At 37.0% G+C, this 20,328-nt stretch overlaps 1 protein-coding gene across 2 annotated transcripts in view; it reads right to left on the bottom strand.

Annotated features, from left to right (window-relative positions):
* Positions 1-20,328, bottom strand: part of FRK (fyn related Src family tyrosine kinase) — a 140,057-nt gene that overhangs the window by 68,507 nt on the left and 51,222 nt on the right. The gene's annotated exons all lie outside the window — the stretch shown is intronic.

Raw genomic sequence — 20,328 nt, 5'->3', positions numbered from 1 at the left:
AGGTCCTTAGACTCAGAATCCATTATTTTTCCTACTATATTACATTGCTTGACCCTATCAGAGTCCATGCTCTTTAACTCTAGTCTTTAAGAATATCAGATTCTTACAGGGGATGTGATTATATATAAGTCAGAATAACAGTTACGGGGGGAAGCTGAGGCTAATGGATCATTTCAGCTCAGGAATTCTGAGCTGATTTAGGACTAAAGCTGATTGGTGTACACAAATTATAGCATTAATATGATGAAGGGGAAAGCAGGAGGAAGCACTAGGCTGTTTAATGAGGGGCAAACCAGCCCAGTCTGAATCCTGCTGTCAGGAAGGGTATCAGCCCTGTGAGCAGTCAACCTTATTACACTTCCAACATGGGATAGAGATTGAGAGGGTGGGAGAGACTGGGGGGGGCACCAAGGCCAGATCTAATAAATTATTTATCATTAACATGTCACTTACATGTAAAGTGATCATTTACAAAACTTTAGGATGCCTAAAAAGTTTATCTGAGTTATAGAATGTTAAATCTAGAAGAGATCTTCTAATCAGCAGTTTTGAAATACTCTTAACAATTATTGTTAACTCCCAAAAGAGCTTTTGTTTATGTGGGTTACATCTATTGATAGTCTATTGGAAATTTAAAACCTTATTATTATTATGAAAATAGTTTTAAGCTCATGGAACCCTTAAAAGAACCGGCTGAGAACTGCTCTTCTAGTTTATCAATCAATAAGCATTTATCCAATATTTACTAGGTGCCAGGCATTGTGCTTCTGGTCTTGTGGGAGGGGTGTCCGGGTTCCATGGAACGTGAAAAAAAAATAAACTTTTTTTTTCCATGGAATGCTAGAGCCCACCAAGATAGTCCAGAGGGCTCCACAAAGAAATACAATTGTAAGAAAAGAGATGCATACAACAAACCCTTCCAAATTATCACCCATCAGTCACATACAATGCTTACACTAAGCCAATGCAGAAAATACCCAAAGATTGACATAACAGGTCGTATCATCGAAAACTGGTTTCCAGCTGACTGACAATAAGTCACTGAGTTTGTTCAGTAAGTAGAGTAAACAGTGAATCAAGTATTATCTAATCATATGGAAGAGTATGTGTAAAATAATTGTCCATTTATAGTTTTAGTTGTTTTGACTATGAATGCTTTCACAATGTTCATTACAGATAAATGGGTAAAATCAGGAAATTCAAAGAAAAGAAACCAAAAAAAATTAATAGCTTAAACTCTAACAATGAAATAAATATCCAGGTAGTTCATGTTACCAAATATGAAATAAATACTATGGTTTGACTTCGATTGATTCTAAAACACTGTGTTATGTCATCAAATTTTTTTTAAAGATAAGTGCATGGTTTATATAAAATTTAAAAGAAGTTTATACTCCCCCCCAAAAAGCAAATTTTAACACTTTAGTTTTTAAGCAAAAATATTCTAATATGAAGTAATTACCCAAAATACTTTCCTCCCTCATGATGCAAAACCACTTCATCTTTCCACTTTAAGAAAGAGTTGGTTCTCCTTGTTAAAACTAACCTAACCCTTCTACTTGTATCCTTGATCTTATCCTGTCATGAACTCTTAAGGAACTTTTTCTGATCGTTGCTTCTACTGCGCTTTCTCACTATCTACTGGGTCCTTCTACTTTGCCTAAAACATATCCAGGTTTCCTTGTCCAAGAAGAAAACCCAGACTCTTCTCTTGACCCTGTCATTTCCTCAAGCTATTATTAGTTCAATTCAATTCAATAAATACCTGCTAAATACTCACTGGGTACCAGGCAGTGTGCTAGGAGCTAGAGCTACAGAGATAAAAAGGAAGTAATCCACTTCACCTCGGGAAGGTTACCATTCCACTGTCATCCTATATCCTATATTATTTTTTCCTTTCATTGCAAAATGAATAGAAAGCAGTCTACATTCAACTGCTTCCACATCCTCACTACCCACTCACTCCATTAGCCCTTGTAAGTGGACTTCTGCCCCTATTCCTCCACTACAACAAATCCCCCTAACGTCAGTAGTGACTTATTAATTGTCAGTCCTGACTTCTCATAGTCCTCATCCTCCTTGGCCTTTAAGAAGCAACTGACACTATTGGCCTCTCCCTCTTCCTGGATAATTTCTCCTCCTTTTGCTTCCAACTCTGTTTTCTTCCATCAGGTTTCTCCACTTGCTTTCCTACTTTTCCTCCATGCTCTTTGCTTGTTCACCATTCTCCTCAAAACCCCTCAACATAAGTGTTCCTCAAAGTTTTCTCTTCAGCATTTTCCCCTTCTCCTCTATATTCTGCCCCCAAGGCAATCTCTTCTACCTCTGTCTTTTCAGTGACCATCTTTATGCATATGACTCCCCAGTCTATACAACATTCCCAATCTCTCTCTTGAGCGCCATTCTCACATTTCCAGCTGTCTGCTGGACATCTCCAGGTGGATATCCTGCCACCACCTTTAACTCCAAATGCCCAAAACTGAAATAAACTCACTCACCAAAACCTGCCCTTCCTCCTAGTTTCTGGATTTCTATTGAAAGTATTAACATCATCCTAGTAAGCAAAGCTTGAAATATTGGGAACATCTCTAACTTCCTTCTCCCTCACTCACTACATCCAACCTATTGTTCAGTCCTGCTGATGCTACTTCCACAATCTTTTTCACATTCTCTTCTTAACTCAAAATAAAACCACTCCCATTCAGGTTATTCAGACCTCCAGCTTCCTACCTGATGCCCATATTTTCAGTCTCCCTCTCCAATCCATCCTTCACAAAATTACCAAAATAGGTTTCTTGATGCATTGCTTTTAGCATGTGATTCATTTTCTGGTTTAAGAATATTTAAGACTCCAGTTGCCTGTAATATAAAACAAAGTTCTCAGCCTGAATTTAAGGCCTTCCATGTTCTGACTGTGATCCACTCTTTCAGTCTTAGTTCATATTCACAATGCTATATTTCAACTACCTGCTACTCTCCCATCTCCTCCTACATTCTCTTCCCTCAGGGAAGGCTCACAGGCTATTCCCCAAATCTGAAATATCTCTTTACCTCCACCTGTTGAAATTTTTCTTTCTCACCAAGACCTAGCACAGATGCTACCTCCTCTATAAAGCCTTTACCACTGCCCCCAGAAGACAGTGATCTTTTTTCCTTAATTTGTATTAGAATGCTTTTTTTTTCAGATTCCCTCTTTTACCTATGTTTTATTCATATCTGTATCATAATTATTTTTTCATTCTTCTTTGGCTACCTGTCATATCACTCCTACTGGATTATAAGCTTCTTAGGACGAAGAACTTTATTCTTTTCCTCTTTATATCTCTGCTACCAATCATTGTGTCTTGTTCGTAGAAGACACTTATTAAACGTTTGTTGAAATGAAGTTTATAAATAAAGAGGTACCTCTCAGAGCTACAGAAAAGGAAAGAATTTATAGAATCACAGGAGGTAAAATGGATAATTTTGATTACATTAAATCAAACAAAACCAATGCAGCCAAAATTAGAAGCAAAGCAGGAAACTGGGGGAAGGAGAATTTTTACAGCAAATGTCTCTGATAAAGGCCTCATTTCTCAAATATATAGAGAATTGAGTCAAATTTATAAGAATATGAGTCATTCTTCAATTGATAAATGATCAAAGGATATGAACAGGTAGTTTTCAGAAGAAGAAATCAAAGCTATCTATAGTTATATGAAAAAATGCTCTAAATTACTATTAATTAGAGAAATGCAGATTAAAACAACTCTTAGGCAACATCCCACACCTATCAAATTGACTAATATGACAGAAAAGGAAAATGACAAATGCTGAAAGGGATGTGGAAAAATTGGGACAATAATTCACTGTTGGTGGAATTATGAACCTAATCCAAACTTTCTGGAGAACAGTTTGGAATTATGTCCAAAGAGCTATAAAACTATCTATACCCTTTGACTCAGAAATACCACTACTACATCTATATCCCAAAGAGTTCAAAGGAAAAGGAAAAGGACTTATGCTTACAAAAATATTTATAGCAGCTCTTTTTGTAGTGACAAAGAATTGGAAATTGAGTGGATGCCCATCAACTGGGGAATGGCTGAACAAGTGGCAGTATATGATTATTATGGAATGCTATTGTGCTATAAGAAATAATGAGCAAAATGGCTTCAGAAAAAAGCGAGAAGACATATGTGAACTGATACAAGTGAAATGAGCAGAATTAAGAGAACACCGTACACAGAAACAGTAATGTTGTATGATGATCAACTGTGAATGACTTAGCTATTCTGATCATTACAATGGTCTAAGGCATTTCCAAAGGACTTATGATGAGAAATGCTATCCATCTCCAGAGAAAGAATTTACAGGGTCTGAATGCAGATTGAAGCATCATTTTTTAAATTCGTTTTGCTTGCTTCTTTAGTTATATAGATGATATGGAAATATGTTTTACATGATTTCATATGTATAATTTATATCAAACTTCTTGCCTTTACAATGGGTGGGGAAGGGTGAGAAGGGAGAGAATTTGGAACTCAGAAAGTTTTTAAATGAACGTTAAAAATAAATAAATCATTTTTTAAAAAAGAGCTAAAGATTCTCCCCTTAAAAAAAATTAACAAACAAATAAATAGGGGAGTGAAAATTGTTGTGAAGCATCTCTACAGAATCCCAGAACATGAAAGTTAGAAGGAATCTCAGCACAAGCCATCTCATCCAAGCTACACCTGAGCATGACAGCAAGGTGGTGCAGTGGATAGAGTGCCAAGCCTGGAGTCAGGAAGACTCATCTTCGTGAGATCAAATCTGGTCTCAGACACTTACTAGCTATGTGACCCTGGGCAAGTCACTTAATCCTGTTTGCCTCAGTTCCTCATCTATAAAATGACCTGGAGAAGGAAATGCCAAACCACTGCAGTATCTCTGCCAAGAAAACCCCAAATGGGGCCATGAAGAGTCAGAAATGACTAAATAACAGTACCAAGACTTGAGCAAGCATCCTCTCTATAACACATTGGACAAGTTGCCATCTAGTCTTTGTTGGCATTCCTCTACCTAGCGATAGTGAACCCAGGCAGTCCATTCCACCTTTGGATAAATTTAAGGAAATTTTAAAAATTCTGCTTCAACCTTAAATCTGTTACTTTGGTACTTTAAACCTAATACTCTTAGTTCTTCCTTGTTAAGCCCCACTGAGTCTAACCCCTCTTCTACATGACAGCCTTTAAAATGCTTGAAAATAGTTATCATGGTTCCCGAGACTTCCCTTCTCCAGGTCAGACATCACTAGTTCCCTCCACCAATTCTCATATGACATGTTCTCATGGTCACTCACTATCCTAGTTGCTCCCCTTCAGCCATTCTCTAAAGTATCAATGTCCTTTCTTAAACGTGATGCCTAGAAACGAACACATTATTTTAGATGTGCTCAGAAATATGTCTTCCTTCACTCCTCTCCTGACTCTGCTCCTGACTCCTTAGACTTCATTGTCATTTAATGAAGCAACATAGTGGTTAAGATGTGGGTACCTTCTTTTCCCCATCATCTCCTATCTTTCCAATTCTATTTTATACAATGCTTCCTCAGTTGGCCTGTAAACTCATTGAGAACAGGAACCAGATTTATTTGGCTTGTACTTGTATTCCCAATACTTTTCATGGTACCTGACACACAGTGAGCACTTCAACTTTTTGACTTGACCAAGGCAGAGTTCAGTGGGACTATTAAGTCCCTCTTTGGGGATACTACCTGTCTTTTAACATTCCAACATTCCAATTAGCCTTTTATAATTAGCCTAATATTCCAATTAGCCTTTTTATCTCCCACATCCCAGTGCTGAAAAATATTAAGTTTACAATTCACTTATAAGCTACAGCAGCAAAGATTGCTCCAAATTAAGTTACTGATAGCAAATAATCACATCCTTCTGACTAAGAAATCTGTTTGTAATGTTAGGTATACATTAACATTGATATGATAATATAAGATTTTCAAAAATAAGCCCTGGGCTCTTTGGTACCATTAACTAAAGATATTAAAAATAATTTTCAATATTTTACTACAAGGGTTCCACCAGACTTCTAAGAAACGTGAATGCGTCCGCCAGGGCAAACCATTTAGAAACCAAGGTCATAGTCCCTCTCTCATCTTCCTTTGGCAGATGAAGAAACTAGCTGCAGAGAAAAGTGATTGATCAAAGCCACAACAGTAAGTTGGTGACAGTCAGGGTTAAAATCTAGATTTCCTAATTCCTAGCCTAGTGAGGTTTTCCCTTCTACTTCACCCTACTTTTTAAAGTAATTTAAGAATACTCCACCTGAAACTCAGATGAGATTTGTATTTATAAATCTGCAATATTGAGAGGAAAAAGAGTTTACTGTTGTCTAAATAATTCCAAATTCTTAATTATTGTTATTCAGTCATTTCATTTGTATGTGACTCTTTGTGACCCTAGTTGGAGTTTTCTTGGATAAGATACTGAGTGGTTTGCCATTTCCTCCTCCAGCTCATTTTACAGATGAAGAAACTGAGGCAAACAGGATGAAGCGACTTGCCCAACATCACACAGCTAGTAAATATCTGAGGTCAAATTCGAATTCAGGTCTTCCTGATTCCAGAAGCAGTGTTCTATCCACTGCTCCACCTAGAGAGTATAATTTATGAGGTTTTGCTCCAAATTTGTATCTGACACTAAGGCTCTTCGATATACTAGAATATTAAGCTGAGAAAGAGCTGCAAGATATATTAACCTCACTATTAAAGGTTTTGCCTCCAAATAGCCTACTTTATTTATCATGGACCTTTCTTACAGACTGAGGAAAGAGCTTTTAATGTTGTTTGGGCAACATTAAGGAAGAAATAAACTAAGCTATACTTGTAAAATCAACGCATTGAGACTTTGGAATTAGGATGGGGTGAGACATACAGCAAGAGGTTTAGCAAGCAACTGCTAAAATATTCAAGGGCAAGAGAGACTTGTCATCTAAGAACCATAAGGTCACAGATCTAGAACTGGAAGGAACCTCAGAGATCATTGAGTCCAACTCCATACATTTTACAAAAAAAGAAACTGATACAAGGTGAAATGACGTCCTTATCTTTATACAGGCTGGAAACACACACACATACCCATTAAGACCCCTCGGTTCAAACTGGAATATATGATTAAAGTCTTGAAATCAATTAAGGGAAAGGGTGAACATGGACTTTTGTTCCCTAAATTCAGATATATTAGAAGTAGGCAACATTCCCTTGAACTTGAAAGAGGTAAATTTGGTATAAATAAAAAAGGAAGCTCTAATTTATAGAACAGGGAGAAAATTTGGAGAGTATTGAAATGTAATATAAACTAAAAACAGAAATAGGTTCAGAAAATATTTAGATAAACTCATGGAAGAAAGGTCCATGATAAATAAAGAAGTAAGCAATTTGGAGGCAAAACCCTTAATAGTGAGGTTACTATCTCTGAGGATATCCAGGCTGTCTGTCTCTGCAACAGATATTCCTGAATTCTATATCTAGAGTTAGTATACAACTCAGATTTTGGCCTTAAGAAAGTTAGTCACTTCCACACCACGATATAATAAGACCAGTGAAAATTGGGCACAAAATGGGCACTTAATAGACATACCTGTTAATTAATTGTTAATTAGATTAAATTAACTTGGGGTGTTGTTTCTCTCCCTTTTCAATTTATTTAATAGAAAAGGAGAATATATATTATTCAATTCAATTCAACAAGTACTAGAGGCCAGACACTGAGGAAACAAAGAAAAAGATGAAAACAACCTCTTCCTCTTGCCCTAATATTCTACAGGGGAAAACACCACAGAGAGAAGTAAATGCAAAATACATACCAAGTACATGCAAATTGGGCAACTAAGTTACAGTGGATAGAACAATGGACTTCAAATCAAGAAGACTCATTTTCCCAAGTTCAAATCTAACCTCAGACACTTACTAGCTGTAGGCAAGTCACTTAATCCTGTGTGCCTCAGTTTCCTCAGCTGTAAAATGAGCTGGAGAAGGAAATGACAAACCATTCCAGTATCTTTGCCAAAAAAAAAAATCCAAATTGGGTCACAAACAGGCAGGCTCAACTGAAACCACTGAACAAAAAATGCAAAGTAACTGAGGGATGAAGTGTTAACTACTGGAGGATCGGGGTATCAGGAAAAGTCTTGCAGGGAGTGGCACTTAACCTTGAATGTAATTGAGGATTCCCCAAGATAGATTTCCCATCACTTTGGGCTTCCAACCATGAGGATATGATAGGATAACTTTCAATATTCAGATTACAGAATTGGACTAAATAAAAATATTAATACTACTTCAGTGGTTTCATGCAAGCATTTTTACTTTTGAATGAGATTCTTAAGAAGAATGCCTACTTAGAAATGGATTCTTTCTAAGAATTAGAACTAGTAAAAAACATTGACAAGAGAAAGGTCATTTTCAAGAAAATATGCTGCAAGTTATTGATTTTTTGTGAACCAGATATCTAATCACCCAAACGTTCATTTCTGGGTCAAGTGGAGAACTATATTTTAAAAGAAATGGATCATCAGAAAATATTTCATAATCTATCTATATGGCTTATGTTGTATTTATGTATAACTTCTGAGCCTAAAGCAAAATTTGGCATTCATGGTACAATGTATGGCAGAGAGTCTAGAAAGAAAGGTCTTCACTGGTTGTAATTTTCTGAAATTTGCTACTATTATTTCTGTCTCTTTAAAAAGTAGCTAAAAGTATTATTTATAGAAGGTTGGTCTGACAGATGGGGAGATTTTTCTTCTTCATAATTTCTATATGCATTTTATAATCTTCATACCCAGCATATGCAATTAACTGAAATTGAATCTTCAACACTGTGTACATGTCACTTTGCAAATCCCTTGGTGATAAAGAATAAGTGGGTTGTCAGAATATGTTCAATGTTAATTTATTAAGCAGTGGCCTAATTTAAAGTGTCTAATTTTTTTTCAACTACATAATGCCAGTCAGTGTGATCACTCACATTTCCTTTTCAAAATTCAGCAATCCTAATCAGGATTGACCATCAGAATAGCTGTGAAGGAAAAAAAAAAAGTTTGCCTTAGCCTGTCCCTCCCTGCCTCTTTTTTCTAGACTCTCCAAGCTCCGATTGTCTTATGCTCAAAACTTTTTCTTCATCTTAACCTCATAAAAATAAAACTGTCTCATTTTCCATCCCATTGGGAACTTACTCTTTGTTAAAAAACTGATGAATTAATCTGCACTGATTTACGACTCCCTCTTCATGCTCTTTCTGAAGAGATTTATGTGTTAAAGTAATCTTCCAGAGATAATACATTAACCACCTCCCTCCCAAACCCTCCAACTCCAACCAAAAAAAATCCACTTAGTTGTAATTTCAAAAGGATCACAAATTTAGAGCTGAAAGGGACCCAGAAGAGTTTGTTGCCTACATTCATAATTAAAGAAAATTACAAATTTCAGTTGGAATTAAGTAAAAATAAAGACAAAATTTTTTCCCATCCAGAATCACAGATTACCTTGAAGTCTATCCCTAGTTAAGATATGCCTAATCCCCTCATTTCACAGAAGATAAAACTGAGCCCCAGAGAAGTTGTGACTTACTCAAGGTCACACAGCTAGTAAATAGCAGAACAGGGAATCAAATTCAGGTTTTCTGATTCCAAATCCACAAATGGATCCTTTTTAGACCCTAGGGTAGCCCATTGGGTGGCAAATTTTGAGACAGGTAGATAGATTTGGAACCCTATGAATTGCAACATGTAGGCCACTACCAACTTTGTCTATGTGCATAGCAATCCCTGTTCAAAATTCACAGACGACGACAACAACAACAACAAAAAAAGTACAGCCACAGTGGAGAAGAAATGAAATGCCAGATCCAAGTTGTCTGTCTGCAAACATGGTTCTACTTTAATCTGAGACCATTAACTTCAGGAAATATTCCATATGAAGCATTTACTTACTTGCAAGAAGAGTTATGTTAAGTCACTAGCATTTCACCTCTTGACCTTGCCAAAAGCATACCTAACTTAGAATTTCACAATGCAATTATTTTTAAAGAGCTATTATTCATAAAGGAAGCATTAAGATTTAGGAATTGGGGCAGCTAGGTGGTGCAGTGTATAGAGCATTGGCCCTGAAGTAAAGAGGACCTGAGTTCAAATTCGGCCTCAGACCAAACACTTGACACTAGCTGTGTGACCATGGGCAAGTCACTTAACCCCAATTGCCTAAAAAGAAAAAAAACAGACTTGGGAATTATTCAAAATATACTGGCTTGCTTTCCCTTATCAATCATGGGCATGTGAGTGCATTTGTGTAAGTAACACAGCTGGGTGGTACAGTAGAGTATTTTTGTTTGGTCATGTGTCTCTCTTCACGACCCTATTTGGGGTTTTCTTGGCAAAGATACTGGAGTGATTTGCCATTTTCTTCTCCAGCTCATTTTACAGATGAGGAAACTGAGGTAAACAGAGTTGTGACTTGCCCAGGGTCACACACCTAGTAAATACCTGAGGCCAGATTTGAACTCAGGAAGAGTTTTCCTGATTCCAGGTCCAGCACTCCATACACTGCACCACCTTGCTCCCTCTGGAACTGGAATTCTGATGTTCAAATCCTGCCACAGACAATTACTAGTTGTATAACTCTGGACAAGTCACTTAAACTATGTTAGCCTCAGTTTCTTCATATGTAAAATGGGGATAATAGTAGCACTTAACATTCAGGGATTATTGAGAGCATAAAATGAGATATTATTTGTAAAGTATCCCCCCCAAAGCTCAAAGTGTTACATCATGCTAATCATTATTATTATGTACATTTTATATCACTTTTAATCCCTAGAATGCCCCTCCCTTATCTTCAACTTCTAAAGTGTTAATCATCCTCAAAAGACCCAGCACAAATGTCAGATCATCCTGGAAGCCTTCACTAATTAGTTGTAGTTGAAAAGTATCTCTCCATTAATGCACAGATCATTGTATACCTCTCTTATGTATTTATTATATTTTGTTCTACACTATGCTTATTGCATGCTGCTGAGAGGAGTACCAGGAACAAGCATTCATTAAGTGCCCACCATGTGCCAGGAATTGCAAAGAGAAGAATGAATCAGTTCTAAGAACACAGTATAGTATTTTACATCCAGTAGGTGCTCAATAAATGTTTGTTTTGAAGAGAGATACTGGAAGGATTTTACATGGAGAGGGAGAAAGGGAAACTGTTAAAGACAGAGGCAGCATGGCATAATGAAAAGAGCATGGAACTGGGAGTCAGAGGACCTGGGTTTGAATCTCCACCCTGCCACTCAGTTTGTGCGACCCAGAGCAGGAAATATAACTTATCAGTGTCTTCATCTATAAAATATTGGGTGTTGGACTGGATGACCCCAGAGGTCTCTTCTAGCTCCAGAGCAAGGACCTCAGGTTATATGACCTTTACTCTATGAACCTAGATTTCTTTATCTGTTAAAGTAAAGGAGTTAGGCAAGATCAGCAGTTCTCAAAGTGTGGTTCAGTGCATCCAAGAAGTCAAAACACTTTTACTAATAATATTAAGGCATTATAATTTTCAATATATTAAATGTCAATAAATTCACATAAATAAAAGCTCTTCGGGGAGGCTTCTCAATAATTTTTAAGAGTGTAAAGGGGTCCCAAGGTCAAAAAACTTTGAGAACCATGAGACTAAACGATTTTTGAAAGGCACCTTTGTATAGCCTTTAATCTCTGATCCTTTTAATGAATGAATGTACTTGCCATACTATGACCAGCTCTGATGCAACTTTTTTCCTTCTGCCCACAAAATAGAGTAGCTTTACCTTTAAAATATCAAAGCTATCTCCCCCCTCACATTGGCCTCAGCTTTCTTGACACAGTTTCTACCTCCCACACCCATGCGCACACACACACACACACACACACACACACACACACACAACCACATGGGGTAGACTCAGAGCAAAGCTACCCCTGAGACCTAATTCGCTCCAGCTTCCTTGACAAAGTTTCCTGGTCACCCAGGGGCATAAAAAGCCCCAGCCACATAGAATCTGTGCCTCTCAAACTTGGTGAATGCCTAAGACCATTACAGTCACCACACCCCAATGACCTATTGACCAAATGGGTTTCTAGATGGAGACCAGTGGAGCTATATCCAGAGAAGCTAATTGCCACTATATCCTTGTGGCTTACCCTTGTTATGTTAGAGTAAAGTAAAGCCCCTTTGTTAAATGTTCAATAACTTGAGGCTCATTTCACCCCAAAGTCAAGCCTGAACTTTGAGGATGCTAGCATTAGAGTTGAGTCTCCAACACATGCTTATTCTTTCTCTCACTCTCCTCCTCTCTCTCCCCTCTTCCCCCTCTCTTTCTAAAGGCACACACACACATATACATATACATGTATGTATTTATGTGTTATATTTATATTATATACATATTATATAATATATATTATACATAAAAGCAAGCAGGTCTTTAAGATTCTACTTTCACAATATCCCTTATACCTACCCCATAGATCAGGCCATCATTGCTTTTCACTTAGACCATATTGTTTATGTCATTGTATCTCCAGTGCTTTGCACATAGCTGGCAATGTTTTATGAATTTTGGTTGAAATAAACTGAACCATTTAGTGACCTCCTTAACTTGCTTCCCAGTCTATGTGTGAGTGAGCATCATAAGCTTGAGCACAGAATGTAAACTCTTTTTTTTTTTTAAATAAGAAAACCCTCTTTACAAACAAGGTTTTGAGGCTATGGACATGAGGTTTAAAACATTTAAAAGTTCAGAATGATGAAAGATCAATGTGCACCTATGACCCAAGGTAACACGATTAGATCTTGACAATACAAACCTTGTGGTGTCATTGCCCAGCAAAGTATTTTCCCCTAATCTTTTGTCATCTTTTTCCATAAGTAATCTGGTCCATAAATAATAACCCTTTCTCCAAATTCTCTCAACATTTTAAACTGCAAGTGAACCATGTCAGTCCCAATATTTACCATCAAAGAGGTTTGTTTAGTGGGACATGGTATATCCTTCTAGCTTAACTCCTACAGCACCTTTAGTTAATACCACATCACATAGCATTCGCTTACAAAATTATCTCAAATTGTTTTCTCATTGTTCTTGGGATCATAGGATCCAGAGCTAGAAGGAATATCAGAAGCCATGTATTTTAGCCCCCTCATTTTACAGATGAGGAAACAAAAACCCAAGAAGTTAAAGGATTTGGCCAAGGTTACACAGTTAATCATCAGAGGTAAGATTTTAATCCAAGTCCTCTGTTCTGGAAGAGAAGGGAAAGGAATAAGCATGTCTGTAGCACTTATTATATTCCAGGCATTGTGCTAAACAGTTTTACAAATATTATCTCATTTTATCCTTACAACAACTCTGTGAGGAGGTTGATATTATTATCTCCTTTTTATATCTGAAGAAACTGAGGCAATCAGAGGTTAAATGATTTGTCCAGGGGCATATATAGTAAGTGACTGAGGCTGGATTTGAAATCAGGTCTTCCTCATTCCAGGTCCAACATTCTAACCACTGTACCCACCAGCTGCCTCTAGCCACCCTCTACCTCCTATTCTTAGTCATAGTTTCTGCATGTCTGTACTCTTAAAACTCATGAGAGAGATGCCCAATTAAATTCAATAAGCATTAATTAAGTTCTTTCTGTGTATAGAATACTTTTGTAGGTGCTGGGGCAGGGAGCAGGGGAGGGAAGAACAAAAAGTTTGTATAAAACAAGACATCTACCTTCACAGAGCTCAAAATCTAATAAAAGATAACTGTATCCTAAAGATTATGTGTCATAAGGGAATATAGAACCAGAAAGGCTCTGTGAGATACAAGAAGGAAGAAAGGCAATTCCTGACTAGGTATATGAGGGAATGTTTCATAGAAGAAGGAGCATGTGACTAAGGCATTAAAAGGTGGTTAGGAAGTGGGGAGGAAGGAACAAGCATTTATTAAGGGCCTATTATATACCAGGCATGATGCTAAGTACTTGACAAATGTAAACTCATTTGATAGAATGAGAATGCACCAGGGGGAAGTAATAGCAGAAAAGAACAGAAGTAGAGAAGGACCAAGTATATGACAGTAAGTACTATAATCCAGTTTGGCTGAAGCAAATACACATGGAGGAAAGTAGGATATGAAAAGTCTAAAAAGGTAGTTTAGAAACACATCATGTAGACTAGCCTTGAAAACCAGTCAAAAAATTTGAACTTTACTCATTAAGCAACAGTTACTGAAGGCTTTTCAAAAGAGAAGTGACTTGAAAGGAGAATAAGAAAAGAACCAGAGAGGTGGGAGTAGAAGCAAAAGGTCCTGTTAACAATTTATGATCGTAGTCTAGGTGGGTGGTAATGTACTTTTAGATTTTAAGATTATAAATTTTAAAGCTGGAAAGGATTTTGGGGATCACATGTTCCAATGTGCTCATTGTCAAAATGAGGATTCCACTACCACATAAGAGGGAAAATGACTTGAGGAATTAAGTGACTTGCCTTGGTGTCAAGATAGAATACAAACAAGTCTATACCATACCACTGTACAAAGAAATAGAAGGATTACTCATGTATGGTTATATTCTGCAGATTTCTCTTTTGGGGATAAATACATCAAGGCCTAGAATACTACAGCCATAACTATAGCTGTGAAAAAGATATTAACTTACCAAATTACACAGGAAAAAAATATGTGGAGGAAAAATGATGATTGCCCAGATTAGCTGGATGAGAAACCTTTTGAGTCAATCCATCAATCAACAGATGAAAGAGAAAGGCAGAGACAGACAGAAAAAGAGAAAGAGAGAAAAGGGGTGGGGGGGGGCAGAATTCATACCAGTTCAGTAGTATTTATAGATAATGAGTTACACCCAGAAGTGAGCAGAAGAGGCCATAATAGATTGTATTTAGTAAAATACATGGTGCTTTTGATGATCCCAAGCTGCTCCTTGTTGCAAAAGGTCATCTTTTCAATACCAATGTAATTCTTCTTGTGATCCTAGAGAAAAAACTAGGTGGTACAGTTGAGGGGGCTGAGCCAAGAGCCAGGAAGACCTGAATTCAAATCCTTAATGACCCTTAAACTTAAACTATGTTTGCTTCCATTTTCTCATCTCTAAAATAGAGATAATAATAGTATCTCACTCCTAGGTTTGTTTTAAGGATTAAATGAGATGACATTTATGATGTATTTTGCAAACTTTAAAATGCTATATAAATGCTAGCTATCATATTATTATTGTTGAGGAGGCTGTCATTCATGGAACATTATTCTATTCAATGAATTACAACTAAATGTAACTCAAAAGACAATGGAAAAATAAATGGTAGACTTAAGGAAGTCTACCAGCATATTCTTAATGATGATTCACTTTTTATATCTCTGCATACATTATTCAGGACATGGATGACTATAAAAGGAGAGCATCCTGTCTTGCAGCAAGAGAGTGGATAACAGAGAGCCCAGGAGCATACTGGTATATGAGAATATTAAAAAGAACTAGAGTAATATTTCCAGCACACTGGGTAGAACCTTCAGTAAATTCATATGTAGGGAGGGGAGGAATTGAGGGAGGGGAAGAAGGAAGGAAAAAAAGGATAGATGGAAGGAAGGAAGGAAGGAAAGGAAGGAAGGAAGGAAGGAAGGAAGGAAGGAGAGGAGAGGAAAATGAAACAAAACAAAAAACTGGACTACATGAAAGATGTATCAGAGAGAGATTAGACACGATATTCCAAGAAATCATGAAAGATAACTGCTCAGATTTATTAGAACCAGAGAACAAAGTAAAAATAGAAAAAAAAAATCCACCATCATCTCTAGAAAGAAGCACCAAAATGAAAACTACCTGGAATGTCAGTGCTGAAATCCTGAGCTTCCAGGTCAAAGAAAAAAAAACTGCAAGCAGCTAAAAAGGGGATTCAGCACGTCTAGGGTAGTGATGGCCAGGTGAGGATGTTTGGTTTAGTGAGTCACAGGGATGGTGAATGGAGCCATAGGAAAATTGACCAACTGATAGCATCCAGAAAAATGGCAGTATTTACTGAGTCTGAATATATATGTGCCTCAGAATGTGCCTGTGTTCTACGATAAGAGGTATGTGTGTAGGAAGGAAGGGCTTTACAGGACAGATATGACAAAGATAGTTAGATGGGATGCACAACACGGTCTAGAGCAGGGATGGTGAACCTGCAGCCTCAAGGCCGCATGTGGCTTTCTGGGTCCTTGGATGAGGCCTTTTGACTGAATCCAAGTTTTACTGAACAAACCTTTTTATTAAGGGGATTTGTTCTGTGAAGTTTGAATTCAATCAAAGGGCTGCACTTGAGGACCTGAAGGGCTACATGGGGCCTCAAAGTTGCAAGTTCTGCACCCCTCGTCTACAGGGTATAGTCTAGGCCTGGCTAGCTATAGTAAACTATGCAAATTTATACTCACTAATCAGGATAGAGCCCCTAGTGAAGAAGCTCCTAAACTAAGTGGATTAAATGTCCCAGGGCATGATCTCCAGAAGTTTCCTAGTCTGGTGGAAAAAGTGGTAGGACAGATGGCAAGAGGATGACCAGGATGACTGGCTGGCTGGAAGTGAGGCATGATCTGGGGGTTCCGATCTAGAGCCAGCTAGACAGCTTATAGGCTATGTGAGTTTGCATCTACTTACCAATCAGGACAGCTCTTACTGAGAGTGGAAGCAATGGATAGAAGTTGCAATGAGACAAATTCAAGCATGATATAAGGAAAAACTTCCTAACAGGGACATCCAAAAGTAAAATAGGCCACCTAGGAAAACCTCAGAAGGTTCCCCTCACTGGAGGTGTTCAGAGGAAGGCTGGATGACCAGTTATTGAATATGTGGTGGAAAAAATCCTTAGTCATGAATCGAACTAAATAGCCCCTCTTGCAATTCTGAAATTCAATTCTATGACTGTCCAAATCACTTGGGTAATAAGAAATAGAGACAGCATTCACATCTAGGTCCTCTGATCCAGGTCATTCCTCTATTATGCAGTAATAAATAAAAAAAGACAGCTTGTGCTATTTGCCACCTGTGTGGCCTTGGACAAGTCACTTTCTTTTTTTGTTTGTTTGGCTAGGCAATGGGGTTAAGTGACTTGCCCAGGGTCACACAGCTAGTAAGTGTTATGTGTGTGAGGTCAGATTTGAACTCAGGTCCTCCTGACTTCAGGACCGGTGCTCTATCCACTGCGCCACCTAGCTGCCCAACAAGTCACTTCTCCTCTTTGGTCCTCAATCCATCCAACATAAAACTGAGCTAGGCTGGATGATCTTAGCTCTAAATTCCATGGCACGCTGTAGTTCATCTGGAAAACATACAAGAGAGAATGTATCTATGAATCCTAAAGGGCTTGCCAAGCAATTGGACATGATGAGTGAAAGAAACAATTTAGTCCCTTCCAAACCTTCAGCTAAAAAGTAAACTCTTTTAGGGTACAAAAATGACTTATGGTTTCGTTTTGTTTTATTTCAATTTTATTATTACTGTAATGCCTATCCATGCACAGTGCTGAGCACAGAAGAGGTACTCAACAAATGGTTGAAGAACCAAGAATTACTCCCAAAAAGCCATATAGCCATCAATAAAACTGTACCTTCAATCAAATTCAATCCATATTTCAATAAGAAACATTTAAATAACATGTACTCTGACTTACTAAATTACCTAGTGGCTATTTCAGAAATGGAACCATACCCCAGTAAAGGATAACTCTAAAGAATGACTAAAAGCTATAAATTGGCATAATGGATAATTTGAATTTGAGCTCAAAGCACATCTGTTTAATAATGTATTTTACTGCACAAACAAAACCAATGCAAACAGACCTAAAAGTAAAGCAGGAAACTAGAAAAAATTATTACAGCAAGTTTCTCTGATAAGGTTCTCATTTCTCAAATATATAAAGAAAATTGAATCAAATTTCTGGGAAAAAAATAAGAGCCATTCCCCAATTGATAAATGGTCAAAGGATATGAATAAGCAGTTTTCAGCAGAAAAAAAATCAAAGCTATCAATATGAAAAAAGTGTTCAAAATCATTATTGATTAGAGAAATGTGAATTAAAACAACTCTGAGGTACTACCTCATGTTTATCAGATTGGCTAATATGACAGAAAAGGAAAATGATGAATATTGAAGGGGAGGAGGGAACAATAGGTACAACAATTTAGAACTTTGCATATTCCTTGACCAAGAAATACCACTGTATCCCAAAAAAGCCAAAGAAAAAGGACAAGGACCCATATGTACAAAAATATTTACAGTATCTCTTTTTGTGGTGGCAAAGAATTGGAAACTGAAGAGATATCCATCAATTGAGGAATGGCTGAACAAGTTGTGGTACATGAATGTGATGGACACTATTGTGTTATAAGAAATGACAAAGGGGATGGTTTCAGAAAAACTTGAGAAGACATATGAACTGATGCAAAGTGAACAGAACCAAAGAACATTATACACAGTGTGAGCAATACTGTAATAATAATCAACTATGCAACTTAGCTATTCTGATCAATACAGTGATCTAGAACAATACCAAAACACTCATGATAAAAAAAAAATGTTATCCATTTCCAGAGAGAGAACTGATGATTTCTGAAGGCAGATTAAGGCATATTTTTTTTACTTTATTTTTCTTGCCTTTTTTTGCAACATGGTTATTACAGAAATGCTTTGCATATTTTTGCTGGTAAAATGGGTTTCATATTGCTTGCCTTCTCAGTAATAAAAGAGAGGCTAGAGAGGGAAAAAATTTAAATCTCAAATTTTCAAAAATGAATGTTAAATTTTTTAAATCAAATAAAATAGGAACCTAAAAAATGTATTGCAACATTTGGGGGGTAAAAAAAAACAATAAGCATGAGCTGCTTTGATAGAGATATAGATATAATAACATTTAGCATCTGTATTGCAATGCATGTTCAAAGCACTTTAGAAGCATTAATTAGTGTTGTGTCTTCTAAAGAGTCTTATTAATTACATCAAAAAGTCAGACCAAATAGATCAACTACACAATCATTTGTTGTTAAGGTAACATTTGATTTCTTTTGGGGATAGAAAGAAAACTACTACGACAGAAGCAATTTTGTGTGGAGAAGCTGAGCTAGAGATGTATGAAGAATTGGTGTTACACATTTTTAGGTTATTTTTTCATAGTTATTCTTTTTCCATGTTATTTTTAGGTATTTAGCTATTCTTTTTACATGTTAAATTACATTATATGACATTAGCTTCTTAACTAAATGTACAAGAGAAGGAAAGAAGAATCTTCCAGGTAAAAATGCAAAATGACCTTTTAGATCATCATTCCCTATGATATGTGTAGGATCACGAGAAAATATACTAGGAAGCTGGTGACTTAATATCTCTTTTTTTTGTGGAAAGTGCCAAAAAATATCATATTGAACTCACACAGCCTTCCCAACTTGAACCCTACTAAAATTGATTATCTGAAATAAAACGGAAACTGAGGACAAAGTTACCAAGCCATCTATGATTTAATTTGAAAAGCTAGCATTTGCATACCAAATCAGGTCACCTGTTTCCTCAGAGGTCAGAGACCAGGAGTGATTTACAAAGATGATTTCTATAACCAAAAAAAAAAAAAAGAGGGATTGGAAAAATGATAGAAACTTGTTTTGAAAGTAATTCAATTGGACAAGGCAGGTCATCTGACTAGTTACCTTCTCCCAGACTTTCATCATTCTATGTCAGACATCCTTTCCTCCAAGTGGTACGTTTTTTAACCAGAAAGTGTACGGGGAAAGAGGAACTTGTGGGCAGTGGTTAGCAGTTACCCCCCATCTTCCTTAGTAGAGTCCACTGCTCAACTTAGACTCTAGCTAAAGAAAAAGAAAAGGGGGCTTAATTTAACTGCTGGCTAACCTTTCTCCAGCTGCCAGAAAGGGGAACTTAGCTTCTGGTCAATCCCGCTCTCTGTTTAGCCTTTGGTAAACCCCCCTTTTCTAAGAAAGGGGGACTTAGCCTTTTGAAAAGCCTTATAATCTTGTCATTACTTTTATTCTTCTAAATTATCTGCTACTAAATGATAAAGTCTTTTCAATCTATCTATTCACTAAATCTATAGGTAATCTAGATTTAAGAGATTATTTAGTCTGGCTTAGTTTAGGGCTAGCTCCCTCTAAAGAAGGAAGCCTAATCCTATAATCAAACTAAAAATAAAGCAAAGTAATCAAAAAGAGCTGATTTCTTTTCCAACCTTCCATATTCCTGTAGAAGACCTTGCCAGTCCTCAAAACTTAAAACATGAATAAGTGAGGA

This window comes from Phascolarctos cinereus, unplaced genomic scaffold, assembly GCF_003287225.1.
Source record: "Phascolarctos cinereus isolate Bilbo 61053 unplaced genomic scaffold, phaCin_HiC Scaffold_5;HRSCAF=322, whole genome shotgun sequence".
NCBI classification, from domain to species: Eukaryota; Metazoa; Chordata; class Mammalia; order Diprotodontia; family Phascolarctidae; genus Phascolarctos; species Phascolarctos cinereus.
This window is presented reverse-complemented; position numbering and strand designations above follow the sequence as displayed.